This window comes from Dama dama, chromosome 4, assembly GCF_033118175.1.
Source record: "Dama dama isolate Ldn47 chromosome 4, ASM3311817v1, whole genome shotgun sequence".
Lineage (NCBI taxonomy): Eukaryota > Metazoa > Chordata > Mammalia > Artiodactyla > Cervidae > Dama > Dama dama.
Window position 1 is genome coordinate 49,110,880 of NC_083684.1, and position 15,088 is coordinate 49,125,967.

At 46.8% G+C, this 15,088-nt stretch overlaps 1 long non-coding RNA gene across 1 annotated transcript; it reads right to left on the reverse strand.

The window, feature by feature from the left end:
* Positions 1 to 238: 238 nt before the first annotated feature.
* On the reverse strand, positions 239 to 11,925 carry LOC133050908 (uncharacterized). The gene is made up of 4 exons (XR_009691721.1): positions 11,280 to 11,925; positions 9,725 to 10,040; positions 8,806 to 8,898; positions 239 to 1,327 (listed from the first exon to the last, which is right to left on the reverse strand). It is a non-coding gene; the product is annotated as an uncharacterized LOC133050908 (long non-coding RNA).
* Positions 11,926 to 15,088: the final 3,163 nt, after the last annotated feature.

The following is a 15,088-nucleotide window of genomic DNA, read 5'->3' on the forward strand; positions in this document are numbered from 1 at the left end:
CATCTTGCCCCTTTGGTAACCACAAGTTTGTTTTCCAATTCTGTGAGGCTGTTCCTGTTTTGTAAATAAGTTCATATCATTTCTTTAGATTCCATATATTATGATATTTGTCTTTGTCTGTCTAGTTTACTTCACCTACTATGATAATCCACCCACGTTGCTGCAGAAAGTGTTACTTCATTTTATTTAAAAAATAATTCTATTTATTCACTTCTGGCTGTGCCAGATCTCCGTTGCTATGAGGGCTTTTCTGTAGTGGTGGTGCGCGGGCTTCTCATGGCAGCGGCTTCTCCTGTTGATGAGTGTGGGCTCTAGGGTGTGTGGGCTTTAATAGTTGAGGCACACGGGTTCAGTAGTTGTGGCTCCCAGGCTCTAGAGCACAAATTCAATAGCTGTGGCTCATGGGGCTTAGTTGCTTCTTGGCATGTTTGATCTTCCCTGATTAGGGATCAAACCCGTGTCTCCTGCATTGGCAGACAGATTCTTTACCACTGAGACACCAGGGAAGCCCTATTTCATTCTTTTTTTTCTGGCGGAGTAATATTCCAGTATATATAAAAACACTACCTCATTTAAGTTGCATTTCCCTTAAGATTTGGCATGGTTGAGCATTCTTTTTTAAAATCAATTTCTGAGCCATTTTCCACACCTGTTTTGTGAACTACCTATTCATATTCTTTGCCCATTTTTAAAAATTGAGCAGCCTGTCTTTTCGCCTTATCACTTGCTTTCCTGATTGAGCACACAGCAGGTGCTTGGGACACAGGGAATTTCAAGCTACTCATCCACTCTCTATGGGGACACAGCAGCTTTGGGCCACCCTGTAGGGCTCTGATGTATTCCTTTAAAGGGGATCAAACAGCACCTCTTCTGGGAAGCTTTCACAGTATTCTCATGGCATTGGGGGACCACTGGTCCTGAAGCTGGTAGTGACATGTGCTGGCACTGACCAGAAGCCACTTAAAGTCAGGGGACTCTGGCACACACTACACCTCGGGCCCCACAGCCAGCTGGGGTTTCCATGTGGAGCTGAGCAGCCTCTAATGGGCTAGTCCTGGGCCTGCCTCAGCCCAAAGCCTGGGCTCCATGGACCGCACCTGCAGAAGCCCTCACCAGCTGAGGGCCCACTGTGTGCAAGCCATATGCAAGGCGGCCCATGATTGCCACTTTGTTTCATCCCACTGCGTTGACGGATGCCAACTCCAAGTTCTGCAGTTTTCTCCAAACCGTCCAGTGTGGCCCTGGGAAGACTGGGATTTGAACTTGGATCAGCATCCCTGCTTTGCTGATAGCCCCACTGTGCTCCTGGGCTGGCTGCTCCTGGAAGCTGAAGAGTACAGGTCAGTGCAATCAGGCCCCAGTCACAGCATCCCACAACCCTCCCAACACCTCTGCCCACCTGGTCCATCTCCAGAGCCCTGGTGGCAGAGCACTGGGGAGCCTGAATTCTCGGTGAGGGGAACACCCGCCTCCCCTTTCCCAAGGCCTCACATGAGAGGATGCTGAATAACAGGGACACGAACAGTCATCCTTGAACTGAAAAAGGGTGGAGGATCAGAGTCAGCCAGAGGACCACCCACCCCAAGTACCCCAGCCCCGTGAGCCAAAGGAAGAGAGAAAGAAAATGAGACAGCGGACTTCCTGGATGGCCCAGTGGTTAAGAATCTGCCTGCCAATGCTGAGGACACAGGTTTGATACCTGGTCTGGGAACTAAGATCCCACATACTGTGGGGCAACGAATCCAGTGCACCACAACTTCTGAAGCCCTCGAGCCTAGAGTCCATGCTCCGCAACAAGAGAAGCCCCCACAATGAGAAGTCCGTGTACTGCAATGAAGAAGAGTAGCTCCCACTCACCGCAACTAGAGAAAGCCTACACACAGCAACAAAGACCCAGAATGGCCAAAAGTAAACTATAAATAAATAACAGGAAGAAAGAAAATGGGCGAGGGATTCTCGAAGGTAAACAGACAAAATTTTGGTCAAATTCCGATACATCTTCCTCTTAACATTTAATACTAAAAAATCATAATGGTGACCTGATTGACTCTTGTGAATTCCAGCTCTCTCAGAGAGCCTATCTCTTGAGGTGACAAGCCAGGGGTACCTGAATTCATTACTGCCTGATTAATTATGCTGCCTTTGTAGGAGGGAAATGGGGACTTCAATCAGCCACAGCCACCACCCCCGGCCACCACCTCGTCAGGCCAGATGCTGCCTGTGAGCCTGGCCCGACTCCCAGTGTGGGGGTGACTAGGAAGCTGGGAGTGGTGGCTGGTTAGATGTGGCTGCCAGTGGTCAGAGGGCTTGGGATGTGGGGCCCTCTCTGCAGAAAAGAGCTTTGGGGCAATCGAGGGAAGGAGGGGCAAGTTGGGTCCAGTAGCGGCTGAGTGGAGATTTCTACTCTGTCCCAGTAAGGGCCTGGCCAGGAGGCGCTCCTCCGGATTCTCTGAAACTGGGTATCATCCCTTTGGGAGGGAGCAGGATCTCAGAAGGTGCTATTCAGCATAAATGTATCCCTTGGGACACACAGTCACTTGTGTGAGGCAAAGGTTTACCCAGAGCTGTGCGTGGGCACAGCCCCGACGAGCGTCAGGGCAATCTTGCCCTCTGGAGAGGAGCTCGGGGCAGCTCCAGGCATGGGGCAGGGTGAGACCAGCACCTCCCAGCTGGTTTATTAGGCCACCAGGGCACTCCCGCTGCGGCCCTTTGTCCTGCATACTCTGCATTTACCCAGGTCTGTCTACCAAGTTGTGAAGCACAGTCATATTTGAAGCCTTGCACAGTGATATGCTTTTTCAAAGAAGAAAAGACTAAATATCTTTGGAAATATCAGTTCCCCACCCCTGTCCTGAGGCTGCTCTGTGTGTGGAGCAACAGAAGGCACTCATTCCAGCCTAGCGCCTTGTGAGCCTTGGCCTCGGTGGGTATGGTTTAAAATCATACCCTGTCACAGATGTGCTATGTGGCCGTGGCACCTAACTTCTCTGAGTCTTGTGTTTTCAGAGAAACTACATCACCCAGGGGTGGTTCTGAGAGCTAAATAAGCGAGCAGACGTGAAGTCCTTGTTCTTGCCCCAGAGTACCTCCTGACATGGGCCAGCCTGATCCACTCGCTTTGGTGCCACTTTGTCAACCCTGAGCAGTCAAAATGGGAAGTGCTGGTTTTTGTTACTAAGCTGGGCAGGAATCCATCCTCCCACTGCCAAACTTCCAGGGGTTTGGAGAGCACGCAGTATGGGGCAATTCTGTAAAACCCTGTTTCTAGGTCACAGCAGAGCAATCCAGACCCATCAGCTTTGCTTAAGTCCCCTCCCCCCTGCCCCCAGGCTGCCCTCCCTGGAGGTGTCACCAGCCTCCTGACAAGCCACTTGGCAGGTATGGTCAGGGGCACCCTCAAAGGGCAAGGAGGGAACAAGCCCCAGGAAGACCCAGGACAGTTGCTCACGTGCTAGGGACAGTGGTGTGTGTGAAGAAGTGTCACCAGGGAAGCTATGAAGGGTCGGCAGTGGTTCAAGGGCAGCAGGAAACCGGGAGAGGGCATCACCAATCAGAAGCTGAGACTAGAGTTCAGTCAAGGGAAAAGTTTAGGTCCAGGCTGGTCAGAAGTTGTCACAGGCCAAGCAGCAGGAGTCCTCAGCCTATTAGCAGCACTGAGGCTTGGACAACCCCATTCAGACTTGTGGTGCAAGCTTAGTACCTGAGAGAGGGCTGGGCTGGCCATCAGAACCTCCACTTGGAACCCTAGAGCACACAGCGTGAGGTCCTACCTGAGACAAGGGGACTTGGTCCCCAAAAGAAAGATCTAGTAACTAGATTCTCCTGAGGACCAGTGGGAGTGAGGCTGGGGCACAGAGACAGACCATCCAAAGAAAAATGGGGCAACAGCCTCTATAGCATCTTTGTTTTCAGCAGCTGAACCTACAAGGTTCAAACTTTGGAGATTTAAAACAAGCTAATTGGGAAAGCTATAAAATATATAAAGGCCACTTAATGACGGGACCTTCAGATGGGAACAGCAGTCACCTCCCTTAGGTTTCCAGGTGTCTAGACACATGCTCAATACCACCTGGGACATCTTGTTCCCACCCACCCCCTGCCAAAGCTCACTCAGAGAACCTGCATATAGCCTCCTTAGGGTCTTTTTTCTCAGTATGGGAGAATGGCCTCTCCTGAAACCTGACTATGAAACTGCCAAAGGGACCTCTGAAAAGACAAATGTTAAAGAACAAACATCAGGGCAGTGGCTCTTACTTCCTACCCCTTTGTAATCATAATATGCCCATTACACTGGTAAGAGATGAAGACATTTGCCTGAAGGAAAAACCAATGTCTATGGACTGAATTGTGTTCCCTCCAAATTTACACATGGCAACCCACTCCAGTATTCTTGCCTGGAGAATCCCATGGACAGAGGAGTCTGGTGGGCTACAGCCCATGGGGTCATACAGAGTCAGGCACAACTGAAGTGACTTAGTATGCACACAGAAATTTATACGTTGAAGCTCTAACCTCTGATGCAATAGTACTCAGAGATGGAGGCATTGAGAGGTAATGAGGTTAGATGACATCATGAGGGCGGGGCTCCCATGATGGGATTAGTGGTCTTTTTACAATACCAGTGAGCTCACTCTTTCTGCCATGTGAGGACACAGTAAGAAGGCAGTCCTCTGCAAACCAGGAAGAGCGCTCAGAACCTGTCCATACCGGCATCTTGATCTCAGACTTCCACCCTCCAAAATTTTGAGAAAATCAATTTCTATTGTTTAAGCCATCCAGTCTATGGTACTTTATTAAGGCAGACTGAGAAGACTATGACACCTATGAATGGTCTTTTCTTCATTTTTCTCCGGTCTGGTTTTGAAGCTACACTGTTGGCCAAAAGGACTAGGTGAACACCTTGCACAAGAGCCAGATGCAGATGCCAGCTCTATGCAGATGCTAGTTCTAAATGAGTAAAGGACCCTCTAGAAACTGTCAAGAAAATGCTAGGACCCTGATGATGAGAGGATCATTCACAAAGACAAAGGCCTTCACTAATCTTCAGTTGCTCTGTCTCACTGCCTGTCAGAAGATGATATGCTAAGTCCCAAAGACAGGAAGGCCAACGGGGTGAGCAGTGGGTGGAAGAGGCACCAGCCTCCAACCCCATCTGGGACTTGTGGACATTTCAACCCATCAGCAGAGCAGACAAGGAGGATGAAATGTGTTCCCTCAGACTCCTCACATTGCTTCACAAATACCACCCCGAAGCCCAGGGGATCCATGAGTGAAAAAGAAGGTCTCCAGGACACCTACTACTCAGCTGCCTGGTATAGGAAGAACACTGGACCAAGAGTCAAAAGGCTTGGTGTCTACAGACCAGCTACTCAAATTGTCAGCTGTAGCCTTGGGACAAGTTACTTAACCTCTGTGTGCCTGAATTTCCAACCCATAACATGTATCCACACCTCCCACATTTGGTTATTATGGGGATCAATGAGAGAATAAACAATGGAGGTTCTATAAGGGTTATTGTCCTTCCTCTTCCCTTTTTCCCTGCCTTGGCCTCTTGTGTTTACCTGTTTGCTGTTAATTTTATAGATATTTCACAAAACTCACTGATTGGGGAGAAAAATCTTCCCCTTAAAAAAAAAAATGATGTCCATCCAGGGGCTAGGGCTTTGTGCTTTCAAAGCAGGGGCACAGGTTCAATCCCAGCATAGGTTCAATCCTGCATGTCACATGGAACAGCCAAAAAAAAAAAGTCATAGTTTTTTTGGAAAGACTATGGGTCTTAGTTCAGAAAAAGACAAGACAAGGGGGAAGAAAAATGTTAATGAGTCTGGCACATAGTAGGTGCTCAATGAATATTTGAGAAAGGAACTCTGCAGAAAGAATGAGTCCTCTCATTGGGCTCCTGTGTCTTAACTACAGTGCACACTCAGAGATGTGGGGGTCCCACCTATGCCTGCCTCTCTCTCTCCCTCTCTCTCAAGTCTTGAGCTCAACTAGGACAGGCACTGCCTAACACTGAACCTGACCTTTGGCAAAGCTCAGCAAACTTGGGGTGAACAGAAAGAGAGCTGTGAGTTTTTATACACGATAGACATGCAGATTACCAGACTCAATGGCATGGTTTTCAGGCTAGCAGGAAGCTCTTGGCACCTGACTCTTAGAGGATGGGTGGCATGTGGGTAAGAAGAAGGCAATGGCAACCCACTCCAGTGTTCTTGCCTGGAGAATCCCAGGGATGGCGGAGTCTGGTGGTCTGCCGTCTATGGGGTCGCACAGAGTCGGACACGACTGAAGCGACTTAGCAGCGGCAGCATGTGGGTAAAACAGAGTGTGATCCTTCTTTAAGAAAATGCTAGCTTCAAAGACATGAAAACAATCAACTTGATCCAATAAGAATCAGAAAAATACACTTTTCATGAATTACTATTGACAGTGCCAAATTTGTGAGGTCACAGAAATATTTATCTTTCTGCCCCTCAACAATCTCTTTAGTCCTTGTCTGCATAGTGTGTTGTTCTTTGATTTTTGGTAGTTTGACTCGGATGTGTCTAGATGTGATTTTTTTTTTTTTTTTTGAATTTACACTGCTTAGGGCTCTAAAGGCTTTCCTGGTAGCTCAGCTGGTGAAGAATCCACCTGCAAAGCTGGAGACTCCGGTTTGATTCCTGGGTTGGGAAGATGTGCTGGAGAGGTTTAGGGTACCCACTCCAGTATTCTTGGGCTTCCCTTGTGGCTCAGCTGGTAAAGAGTCTGCCTGCAATGTGGGAGACCTGGGTTCGATCCTGGGTTGGGAAGATCCCCTGCAGAAGGGAACAGCTACCCGCTCCAGTATTCTGGTCTGGAGAATTCCATGGACAATAGTCCATGGGGTCACAAAGAGTTGGAAGTGACTAAGTGACTTTTACTAACTCACAGGGCTCTAAACAGATTCTTGAATCTGTGGATTTATGTATTTCATCAACTTTGGAAAATTTGTGGCTATTATCTATTCAAAAATTGCTCCATTCAGTTCTCTCTCTCCCTGTCATTTTCTGGGGCTTCAGTTACAATTTTGCTAAAACCTTTTACTATGTCCAAAATATGATACACTCTTTCTGTATTTTCCATTCTTTTATCTCTTGGTGATTCATTTCAGATTATATTTTATCTTCCAGTTCACCTCTCTTCACCCGTCTAATCTACTTTGAACTCATCTAATATGTTCTTATTTTTAATTACATTCTCTCAGTTGTAAAATTTCCATAGATTCTTTATATACATATATATATATTTCTATTACCTGTTGGAATTTTCCATTTTGTCTTTATCTCCTGAAATGTATTGATCAGAGGTTATTCTATCAATATGTGTCTATATCTGATAACTCCAATAACTGGATTTCTGTGAATCAGTTTATATTATCTACTTCTTCTCTTGGTTAAAGGTGACTTGGTCTTATCTCCTAGTATGCCTAGTAAATTTTGATCAACTGCAACATGTTGTATACAAAAGGTTGTAGAACAAATGTAGTATTATTGTAGGTAATGCTTTCTCCAGAGATTTTCTTTTGCTTTTGTAATGCAGTTAGTACAGAGGCCGACCATCTTAATCTCATTTGAGTCAAAGTTGAACCTTTGTGAGAGTTGAATTGGTCCTTTTTTGATTTGCCCTTCCTACTGGTGTAACCTTTCAGAGTGAAGTCACCCAGTCGTGTCCCACTCTTTGTGACCCCATGGACTATAGCCTACCGGTTCCACCATCCATGGGATTTTCCAGGCAAGAGTACTGGAGTGGGTTGCCATTTCCTTCTCCAGATTTTCCTGACCCAGGGATTGAACCTGGGTCTCCCACATTGTAGGCAGACACTTTATTATCTGAGCCACCAGGGAAGAGACTTTTCAGAGATCCTAACCAAAAGCCCAGGATGTTACCAGGGTCTCTGTGAGATTGCCAAAGCTTTTCTCAATTTCTTAGCATTGAAATTACTGTTTTTAGAGATGCCGTAAGGGGAATGAATAACAGTGCTGTTTTGTCCTGAATATTTGTGCCTCCCCCATCCATATATTGAAGCCCTGGCCCTCAAAGTGCTCACATAAGGAAGTGAAACCTTGGGAAGGTAATCAGGTTTAGGTCGGGTCAGGGGTAGGGTGTAGCCTCTGTGATGGGATTAGTGCTCTTGTAGAATGACAGAGAGACACCAGAGCATCCTCTCTGCCATGTGAAGACAGACACAGAGAGAAGGTGGCAATCTGCCAGGCAGCCTTCACCAACAACCAAATCTGCTGACACCTTGATCTTGGACTTTCAGCCTCTATAACTGTGAGAAAGAAATGTCTATTGTTTAAACCACCCAGACTCGGGAAAATTTTATAGCAGCCCAAGCTAAGACAAATGTCAAATGTCAGGCTCACCTTCCTGTGTTTCCATTCTCTCCAGGATCTTGCCCTGTCAGGTTCTCACTATCAGATATATTTGTTAAATTATCCAGCTGTTTTACTTGTTTGCGGTAGGAAGTTTAGTTTGATCTAGCCTGGTGTTCCAGAGCCAGAAGCAGAGGTCTCAACTATTCTTATAGCATAATTCCTCACTTATAATGATGGCTAGCACAAAAATTAAGGTTTAGGTTATTAGCTTTGGTGTAATAAATTCCATCTGGGTGGGTAAAAAAAATACAAATTGGTTCAACCGATTGGAAAAAGTAGAAAATTATAGTTTCCTATTAAGGTAAATTATTCTAATTAAATTAGTATAAGAAGCTTTTGAGCAGTCACTGGAAACATACAATATATCATAGCTAATTTCCCAATATTTTCCCACAGTGAAGTATACCTTTGGTTTACAGCAGTAAAAATTAGAGGAGCTGCTAGCATTCATCAGCCCTCCACCAGGCTCTGGATCACACTGCGAGATGCTGCCAGGTCCCTAAAAAAACAGCATATTTGACTCAGCATCATAGCCCAGGCAAACTCATTCAACAAACACAGAGCAACCAAATTTAAACAGTCATATCTTACTTCTCCAAGAGTTTCAGAAATTGTCCTTTTAAAGTACAAACATCCACAAAAACCAAGAAAATGAAAAGAGAATAATTCTCCATAATGGAGTAAAGATGTGATACTGCCAACTACTTGCTAAATGACTACTAGTGTTTTAAGCTTTGCCCCAACAGATGGTTCATGTCACATGGGTGAAAAGGCCATCAAAGCACAAAGTTTGACCTGTTTTGGCAGAGTATCAGCATGAACAATTAACCTGAAGGCCAGGCTGCATGCTGTATATTAAACTGCATGTCCTACAGGAAGAGAGGGAGGTTAAGAACAGTTGGGAAGGCTGAGAGTATTCACTACAGGCACCCATGTTTTGAGGAGCAAATGGGCTTTACGACCAAGGCTGAGTCTTGGTAGAGCTAAAGTTACTAAGTGAAATGCCTTGGGAACCAGATAGACAGAAATAAATCTAGGAGCCCAAGAGACCATTCCCAAAGAAGGTTATAGACTGGTTAATATGATGATGCTTTGGCCTTCAAACACAACTGGGGGACTCAAGTTTGGATTGTCTCAGCTAACAAAATAAAGGATGATGACAGGAAGTACACGGGGTGGGGGGAGGGTGGTGCAGGCAGTGGGGGTGGGGCGTTGCTCAACTCCCTGGAGGGACACACAGAGAATAAAACGTTGGTTACCGGGCAAGTTACAACCCCAGAATCAATTAGGATTAAATGGATATAGACCTAGTCTAACCACCTTACCTTATAGAAGATGAACTGATGCCACCCCGGGAACTCCTTTTCATCTGTCAGAGTCCATATCAAATGTCAATTCTTTTGCAAAGCTTTCCATGCTGCTATTTGGCAGCTTCCTTCTTTGTTATTTTCTAGTCCAAAGTGTCAGCACCATGATTTAGAAGCCCAAGCAGACAGGAGGTTCTCCAGAGTTTTTGTTGAATGGCCAAGTGAAAAGTGACATGTACAGTCACAGAGCAAGACAAGGGCCTGCCGTCCTGAGCTCCATCCCAGGTAATTTTGTCAGGCTTCAAGGTTGGTTCCCAAGTTTGAGAATACCTTGCTAAAAGCAAAACATAAAAAAAAATAATAATAAAATGAACCACCATATACTCATTAGTAATGTTCAACCCTGTTTCCATCACTTACTTTTTCTTATTTCTACATAAAATTATTTAGAAATAAATTCCAGATTTCATATCATTTCATCTGTATTTTAGTACCGCATCTCCAAATTTCAACATACACTGAAAATCTTCAAATGTTTGTAAATACTTAAAAATATAACCATGATATTATCCATCTGAAATAACGTAATAATACTTTTAAAATATCCAATACCCAGTAGTGTTTAAATTTACAAGTGTCCTATGAATGTCAATTTTTCCTTTCATTTATTCAATTTAGAATCTAAATGCAATATTTTCCATACAATTATTATTAAAGAACTGGGCCATTTATAGTTTCACAAGATGTAGATCATTTTGATTATGTTCCCACAGTGTTGTTGATCTAGATGACCCTTGATCAGATGCTGCTTTGATTTGTGTGAGGGCAGGGTTGTAAGGAGTATCAAGATGATTTCATAGCTGGTGCTGGGTTTTTTCATTAGCATATCATGTGGGTTCTCCCTTTTTAAGACTTAGTAGTCATAGCTTATCATGCCTAGATCCAATCATTCATTAAGAATACAAAATGGTGATGTTCTGTCTATAATTCTTTCTTCATTTATTAGCTGGAAATACTTTCACAAAGAGAAATTTCCCCCCATCTACCATCTGGCCACCCAAGCCCAGTTTTGAAAGAATTTGAACCAAGACCATGCTTTCTCTCAAAGTAGAATCCTCTGCAGGAGGATGAACAGCTTCAAGGAAACCTTCATTTATTCTTTATTTTTTAGTCAAGAACTAACTGAAAGACAGTGGGCCTGACAGCTGCAGAAAGACCATCTCACTAGGTTCTGAGGACCTGCCTGCCCTGAGATTTTCTTTAGAAGCATTGCTCCTGGGCTTGCTCTAAAGGTCTACCTTTTCTCTTTGAAAATGTTTTCTCCTGTAATTAAGGGAGTTTCTAATTTGGGGAATGGATAAAAATTCATCAAACTTATATTTTAAAAAAGTCATAATCCTGAAGCTGCAAATATCTGGCTCCAGGGAAATCCTGGATGGAGGAAAGATGCTAATCAGGATAGAATTTAAGACAATAGTTTATAATCTTTCATCCTCAGAACCGAGACTAACCCAAGGAAATGCCAAGCAAAAAAGTAAAACCGGCGATTGATTCTGCATTTTGAGAAACTGACCAAGTTTCTTGATCAAATGCCGATTGCAAGTCTGACTCAAGGTTGAGCATATAAAAGAATCCTCCGGGGTACCCCGCTTTCGGTCTCAGCATGCTGCGATTTTGAAAAAAACAAGACTCTGGCAATCAGAGACCTCACTCGTTCCACTGCCGCAGAGGAAATGAAGGATGCTTCGCCTCCAGTTCCTGGCTCCTGCTGACATGCCCTCGGGTTCATGCTGGCGCCAGGCTGGGAGGGAGAGTGGTCGCTGTCTTACTGTCTGCAGAGGTTAAACGGAATCTACTCCTCGACTGAGGAAAGAAAGGCCTCTTCCTCATTAATTTCGTGAGCCTGGGGACCGCGCGGTGATCCTGCGAAGCTGTCAGGGCAGCGTGCCCAAGACCTTCCTGCGTCCCTAGCCCCTCTCTTCTACTCCAAACTCTCAGGACTCAGGTCGTGGGGAAAATCCTGGCCTTCGTGGGGTCTCTCCTTGTAGGCTTTCCCTTGGCTTCCTCGTGGTTGGCTAACTTAAGGTGAGGCCTTGGCATAGTGTGTGCCTCAGTTTCCCCAGCTGTAAAGTAATAAGGTTAGACTGGAGCCTTGATTCGCAGAATCACCCAGGAAGCTTCAACATAAACCTTCGGTCTGGGTGCCCTTGGGGAGTCACCGGATCGGAAAGAGGGGCTCCAGAGCTCGCAGCCCGGGCTGGAACCCAGGACCCGGGCTCTCCGGCCTCTCCAGCCGCTCCACCCACCCGCCTGCTCTCGCCCTCGGCCCGGGCGGGGTCGTCCATGTCTGCGAGCGGGTTCCGGGAGGCCGGGCGGGGCGGACCCGGCTGGGCAGCCCCACCGGAAAGACTCGTTTCAGCCGGCGCAGGCGGAGACCGGGAGGAAACAGACTTGTCGCCCCCGCCTCGGGCCGTCCGGGTCCCCAGCCCCCAGCGCAGCCCCACCGAAGTCGGAGAAACGCCGGCCGGCAGCTGGGCAGCCCTGGGGTCACCCACTCCCACGCCCGTCGGGCCCCAGCCCCCCAGGCCACACCTGGGCTCCGCCTCGGGTCCCGGGGCTCTGACTCTGCAGAGCTTCAATGGGGGAGGGGAGACCGACCCAGAAGAGGGAGGGCGCGACCCGTGCAAGGGCCCCGTTGCCTAGAAACCGACCCCGCCTTGGGCACAGGCCGCGAGCAGCCGCGGCGCAGCTGCTTCTTCCCCCTTCCCCCACGCCCTCCTGAGCAGCCCTGGTAGCCGCAGTGCTCAGGCGACCCCAGGCGGAGACCGGAACCTCGGACGGCTGCTCTGCCGGTGAAAGCCCGCGGGCACGCCAGCGGACGACCCCCGCCCAGCCCGCCCCGCGTGGGCCGCGGGCGCCGCGCCTCTGGGCTCCGGGTGGGGCCGGCCGGCCTGCCGGCCCAGTCACGCCACCTCCGTGGGCCGCACCTCCTCATGGGGCGCTCGGGCTGAGCTGAGCCTTGTGGCGGCGAGACCCTGACCGGGTCTGGGGGCTGCCAGAACCCGCCCGGGGTCTCTGGGGTTTGCAGCCCAGGCCATCTGGTCAGCCGACGCGCCCAGGGCCTCCAGCTTCGCCCCAGGGGCGTCAGGGCACGAGAGAGGCCGGCGCCTGCTCAGGCTGCGGCCCTGCTGAGCCGGACAAAGCACAGCCTCCTCTGGGGCCTCATCTCTGCCTTTACTGTTGGGTAAGATCGCCCCCTCCCCGGTTTCTGCTACAGCTCCCCTAGGGACACAGTGACGCACGGGGTCGGGCATCCAGGCGTTTTACACGCCCTCTGTGAGAACGGAAAACTATACAGAAAACAGCCCTTTCGGGGAAGACGCGCAGGTGACCAAGAGCGCCTGTCGAAGACCAAGAGCATGTCAGATCTCTGCTTACTCTCTGGCAATTTATGCCAGGCGAGGAGGGCAGATCGGCAAGTACGGCTGTTTGGAAAATACCCACAGTAAGCACTGGCCTCTGAGAACAAATGCTGCTTAATTGTCAAGCTGGGTTTAGACGGAAACCAGTCTGGAGATCGGTTAAGAGAGAAGTGCCAGGCCCAAAGCCCCCAAACTGGGCATCAGGAGACTTGAGCGCCAGGGCTGCCCAGTCCCATAATCCTGTGTGACTTGGTCGATGTATGTAAAGTCTCTGAGCTTCACAGTGTTCTCATGCCTAAGAAGAGCCTGCCCTACTTCAGAGCACAACAGGAGACAGCAGACATGACCGCTGACTGCTCCCGGTTTTCTTACCCCCTGGAAAAGAATGTACAACTGCCAAGACTTCTGGGAGGGAGAGGATCCCATCCCTGAAGGAGGAGAACTTAAATAAGAACTTTATTTTTCCTTCTGCAAAAGTATAATTCCATCCTGGAGAAATGTAAAAAATCAAGGAGTCATTAGAAACCATTTATTGGGTTTTAACTTTTTTTTTTTTTTTTTTATCACAGAGATGGATGGAGGGTGGACAGGAATGCTGGTGTTCTAGATCTAAGAGAGTTAAGAGCATCAGTTATGGAATCACACATATCTGAATTAGAGTCCCACCTCTATTTACAAGCGTTGTTACTTCAGATAAGTGACTTAACGTCTCCGAGCCTCAGATTGCCTAGCTATCAAATGGGGAAAATAATAGCACCAGAAAATAATAATATGGGGCTGTTAGAAAAGTGACATGTTTATAACAGTGCTTGGTACAGGCCCAGCATATTGTAATACATGATAAGTGCGAGCTAGTGCTTTTTCTTTTCACAGTGGTTCCCACGCTTTCCCTTACCAACATTCTATTGTAAAAAATGTCAAATATACAGAAAAATTCAAAAAATTGTGCAGTAAACACTTATGCATGTTCCCTCTACACGATACAATTAATATTTACAATACTTGCTTAATCACATATCTGTTCATCTTCAGGCCTTCAGGACTGTGAGAAATTGAATGTCTGTTGTGTAAACCACCCAGTCTATGGGGTTTTGTCATGGTAGCCCTAGCAAATACACATAGAACACTTTAGGATTAGATGAAAATTTGAGTTATCAGTGCAAGTACATGGTTTTTCAATGTACATTAAGATAGATATAAAAATAAATGCAGATGTAAATGTGTGTGTATTATATAAATGGGTGTATGTATGTTTGCATGTATGTATATGCATTCATGTGTTTCCTGTTTCTGTTCCCATCCCTGTTCACTGAGAATCCCTGGGAGCAGTGACATCCCCAAAGGCACAAGTTCCCCTCGCATCCAGAATTTGCTTTCTAAGTACCATTCTCCACTAAAAGGGCAGAGTAGGGAAAGAATAAGATGAGCCTGGAACATCTTGTGGTGCCAGAAAACAAGGAAGTGCCCGAGGAATGATACGGACAGGTCAAACACACAGAAGGCGCTCCGCCTGGGCACGTCTGGGGCACCTGAATGAAAACCCATGAATCTGTACCGATACTCATGAGTAAATGGGGAGAACAGTAGAATGCCTCCTCAGGGCAGAAGGCCAGCTGTGTAAAGAACAGTGGGGTCAGAAAAGCATCATTTCACAACTAAGAGTAATTCATTTAAGAATCATCAGTGGATGTTAGAACTAATAGGAAGTTTGATGAGGGAATGAGATAGTATTTTCAAAACACTTTCCCCACAAAATGTTGACTAATTACAAAGCTAAAAAGTAATTTTGTAGTAAAGAAGCTTGGTAGATACAAATACAGCTTAATCAAGTTACCATCATCAGTAAAAATTATCCATAGAAGACATACAGGTGGCAAATAAGCAAATGAAAAGATGCTTAACATCGTTTGTCATTAGGGAAATGCAAATCAAAATGGCAATGCAACATATTAGAATGGCT